Genomic DNA, 4,670 nt, shown 5'->3' with positions numbered 1-4,670 from the left:
AGCGGAATACGTGAATTCTAAGGGGTAAGGGCACGAGAAAGCTAATTCTATATCATCACAAATGAACTGACACATAAAGGACACCTTGGCTTTTTCCACTCATAGAAACCCTCACTTCTTCTAGCTTACACTTAAATCACTTCTAGCCTATACTACTAAATCTAAGATCAGCATAGTCACAGTTTGGGATAACTATTTGCTGTGCTTCTAAAGTAAAGGTGAAAAGCTACATCCTTAATAGTTTTTTCCCCTAACTAAATAGATTTGTGTAAGCAAAAAGCCTAAAGTCTAGGGATATTTTTCATTATTTTGTTTGGCGAAACCCTTAAAATTCAGCACTGCCATTTTTTTAACCTACAGGATTGAAATAATATGAAACAGGCAGGGATGAGTCATTATGCAAATCATAGACGTGGTCAACACGCATCTAATTTTACCCACTGAGCAAAGAGAGCTAATGGGGGTAAGTTCTTTTGACAAAAACCAAAATGTGTTTAAATGGGAAGACTACTACACTAGACAATTTTTTTCCTGCATGGAAAAAAAGGATATATGAAATTGAGGGAGGTAGAAGGTGTACATTAAATAAACACATATTAAACTATTCTATCAGAGTGGAATTGGGTGTGGACCATTAGTTTATCTATGGCAGTAATCTTATGTTTTAGGTATCTAGAGTAAGATTATTTAGCTGGGTAATGGCTGAGTAACGTCAACAATTTTAATTTCAGTTCACAGCAAATGACGATGATCACAGACTTAGTACCTTAGTTTGTACTTCCTCTGCACCTGAATCATCGATCACTGTGAAGCTTGGGCTGAAAGTCAGAAAGCTGTATTCTCAGATAACTCGTCTGTGATTGCTCCAGGACTGCAGTTTACTTTAATCTAAGGGGTGGTTTTCTTATTAGAGAATGTAAATATTAAATACTAAATATGAGACTGAAGCCTTAAAGACATTTTATAGTGGTGGCAGGTGTTATGGTTTAGGGATAGGCTGTTTAACAAGTCAAATGCATATCATTTCCTTTTAAGCATTAACTTTTTCAAAGCAGTGGCATTTTATTTTTTGGCTTGAAATGGTGGTTTCTTCTATATTTGATTTCTCAGTTTTCTTAGTAGATATTACTGTCTCCTCTAACATTTCTTCAAAACTTTCCCCTATCTGGGAGGTTTGCTTAGATGCTACCTTAGATGCCTCCTTCTCCTGTTTCTTAAGAGATAGCCCAGAGTATGAGACTTTGGAGGTTGTAGAACTGAGGATTCTAGGTGGGAGCAGATAACCTGGATTGGGAAGTGGATTCAGCCCCGAAATGCTTAACCCACTGGTGCTAAAACGTGTCTCTTCACCTTCCAGCAGTTCCCCGTAAGCTGCTACCTCAATGTCAAGAGTCATATTGACATTGAGCAAGCCCTGGTATTCCCAAAGGTGGCGTGCCATCTTACTGTTGGTGTTCCTCAGATCATTCTCCAGCTGCCCAGTGCTATCCTGGTAGCCAGCCACGTCGGCACTGTGCCGCTCCTCCAGCTCCAGGATATCCCTCTCCAAGGACTCCTTGGCCCCGCACAGGCTCTCGATCTCGATGGTGCGCGCCTGCAGCTGGCACGGTACTCGTGGATCTCCTCGTGCTGGCCTGGACGGCCTCGGTGCTGCTCGCCACCTGCTGGTTCAGGTTGGCAAACTTGAACTTGTGCCATTACTCCAAGGACTGCCCGTTCTTAGTGGCCAGGGACTCATACTGGGCGTGAATCTCCCTCAGCGCCAAGCTCAGGTCTGTTTTAGCCACAGCCACATCCACCTCGGCTGCGGCCTGTGATGACAGCTGAAGCGTGGCCAGTAGCTTGGCTGCCTCCTCATGGTACACCAGGCGCACGAAGGCCAGCTTGTCTAGCAGCGACTCCACCTTCTACTCCAGGTTCGGGCGGGCCAACGTGGCACCGTCCACGTGGCGCCGTCCACGTCGCGCTGCTGCGCCTCAGGGCGCGCTCCGCGCTCCGCGCTTCGCGTCCACAGCTCACCTCCTCGCAACGCATCCGCAACAGCTGCACCTCCTCGGCCAGCCAGTAGCGCTCCAGCAGGGCCTGCGCGTGCGCCGAGCTCGCCTCCTCCAGTTGCGCGCGCAAATCGGAAGAGCTCGCAGATGCGCGACGGCTCGGCGTGGCGCTGCCTCAGCGCGGCCAGCTCAGTCTCCAGCGCGCGGTTCTGCGTATCCTGCTAATGCACCTTCGATGAACACCGTGAAGCGGTCATCGAGGCCCTGCAGCTGCTCCTCGTTGGTGCAGCTGATCTTGTACTCGTTGGTGCGCGCTGTTGTCTGGCTTAGGTCCAGCCTGTCAGACGCCGGCGGCCGGCGGTAGGCCAGGCCGAGGCAGAGGCAGAGGCCGAGCGACGTGGCCAAGGAGCAGTTGATCCAGGAGGCCACATTGCAGCGGGACACCGACTGCGAGCGAAAGCTGCCCGCGCCGCTGACCCGGAGAGGCATGGACAGGCGAGAGCCATCCCCAACACTTTAAGGTAGGAGGAGGAGGAGCACAGGTAGTGCTCCCAGCCAAAGCTCATGGTGCTGGGATGGTGCCGGGCATGCGGCTTCGGTGGGAGCAACAGAAAAACGGAAAAGTGTGGCAGGCAGGGCCCCCAGTCCTTTCATCATGAGCGATACATGAAATGAGGAAGGGGTGAAACTGTGCCTTTACGGAATTACTAACTTCCCGCGGATTTAGAAAGTGCTGCTGGTCATCTGAGAGTTAACCGTATATATAAAAGCTTCATCAATCCCTGCCGCTTTTAAGAACCTTTCTATTGACAACGCCACAGTCTTTTCTCAAAGATATAGCTGCTTGATATTTAGCAGAACATTCATCTATGCATTCAGTATGAAATGCATAGATATCTGCAAATATCTGCTAAATTTATGAATTCATAAAACATTTATAGAGTGAATATTATATATTAGGTATCACTTTAAAACTGGGCATAGACTCATGAATCACATAGTGAGGGTATTGCTCTTGTTAAGGATTCAGTTAAGAGAGTTGAGTGTTATATTGAATAATAAAGTGAAACAATATTGTACACACAAGGTGTATACTTGCATTGGGTTGCAAGAGGATTCTTTTTCTTTTTTTTTTAATGTTACTTTAAGTTCTGGGATACATGTGCAGAACATGTAGGTTTGTTATATAGGTATACATGTGCCATGGTGGTTTGCTGCATCCATCAACCTGTCATCTGCATTAGGTATTTTTCCTAATGCTATCCCTCCCCTGGGCCCCACCCCACAACAGGCTCCAGTGTGGGATGTCCCCCTTCAATCCATGTGGTCTCATTGTTCGACTCCAACTTATGAATAAGCACATGCAGTGTTTGGTTTTCTTTTCCTGTGTTTGTTTGCTGAGAATGAAGGTTTCCAGCTTCAGCCATGTCCTTGCAAAGGACATGAACTCATCCTTTTTTATGACAGCATAGTGTTCCATGGTGTTTACGTGCCACATTTTCTTTATCCACCCTATCATTGACAGGCATCTGAGTTGGTTTCAAGTCTTTGCTATTGTGAGTGTCTTTATAGTAGAATGATTTCTAGTCCTGTGGTTATATACCCAGTAATGGGATTGCTGGGTCAAATGGTATTTCTGGTTCTAGATCCTTGAGGAATTGCCACACTGTCTTCCACAATGGTCAAACAAATTTACACTCCCACCAACAGTGTAAAAGTGTTTCTATTTCTCTACATCCTCTCCAGCATCTGTTGTTTCCCGACTTTGTAATGATCACCATTCTAACTGGCATGAGATGGTATCTCATTGTGGTTTCAATGTGCATTTTTCTAATGATCAGTGATGAAGAGGTTTTTTTTGTATGTTTGTTGGCCACACAAATGTCTTCTTTTGAGAAGTGTCTGTTCATATTTTTTGCCCACTTTTTGTTGGGGTTGTTTTATTTCTTGTAAATTTAAGTTCTTTGTAGAATCTGGATATTAGTCCTTTGTCAGATGGATAGTTTCCAAAAATTTTCTCCCATACTGTAGGTTGGCTGTTCACTCTGATGATGGTTTCTTTTGCTGCAGAAGCTCTGTAGTTTAATTAGATCCCCTTTGTGAAGGACCACTTCAAGGAGAACTACAAACCACTGCTCAAATAAGGGAGGACACAAACAAATGGAAAAACATTCCATGCTCATGGATAGGAAAAATCAATGTCATGGAAATGACCATGCTGCCCAAAGTAATTTATATATTCAATGCTATCCCCATCAAGCTACCATTGACTTGCTTCACAGAATTAGAAAAAACTACTTTAAATTTTATAGGGAATTAAAAAAGAGTCCATATAGCCAGCACAATCATAAGCAAAAAGAACAAAGCTGGAGTCATTACGCTACCTGACTTTGAACTATACTACAAGGCTACAATAATCAAAACAGCATGGTACAGGTACCAAAACGGATATATAGACCAATGGAACAGAACACCAAGGCCTCTGAAATAATATCATACGTTTACAACCATTTGATCTTTAACAAACCTGACAAAAACAAGCAATGGGGAAAGGATTCCTTGTTTAATAAATGATGTTGGAAAAACTGGCTAGCTATATGCAGAAAACTGAAACTGGACCCCTTCCTTACAGTAACTGAAGATAGATTAAAGACTTAAACATAAGACGTAAAACCA

General features: G+C 44.4%; 1 pseudogene across 1 annotated transcript; it reads right to left on the bottom strand.

Annotated features, from left to right (window-relative positions):
• Positions 1-469: 469 nt before the first annotated feature.
• On the bottom strand, positions 470-3,643 carry LOC116551337 (annotated as a pseudogene). The gene has a single exon (XR_004268859.1). The product of XR_004268859.1 is annotated as an alpha-internexin pseudogene (transcript).
• Positions 3,644-4,670: the final 1,027 nt, after the last annotated feature.

The sequence above is a fragment of the Sapajus apella genome, unplaced genomic scaffold (genome assembly GCF_009761245.1).
Source record: "Sapajus apella isolate SASKATOON/1434 unplaced genomic scaffold, GSC_monkey_1.0 scaffold9, whole genome shotgun sequence".
In the NCBI taxonomy this organism is placed as follows: Eukaryota; Metazoa; Chordata; class Mammalia; order Primates; family Cebidae; genus Sapajus; species Sapajus apella.
The sequence above is the reverse complement of the archived record's forward strand: the minus strand, read 5'-3'. Positions and strand labels throughout refer to the sequence as shown.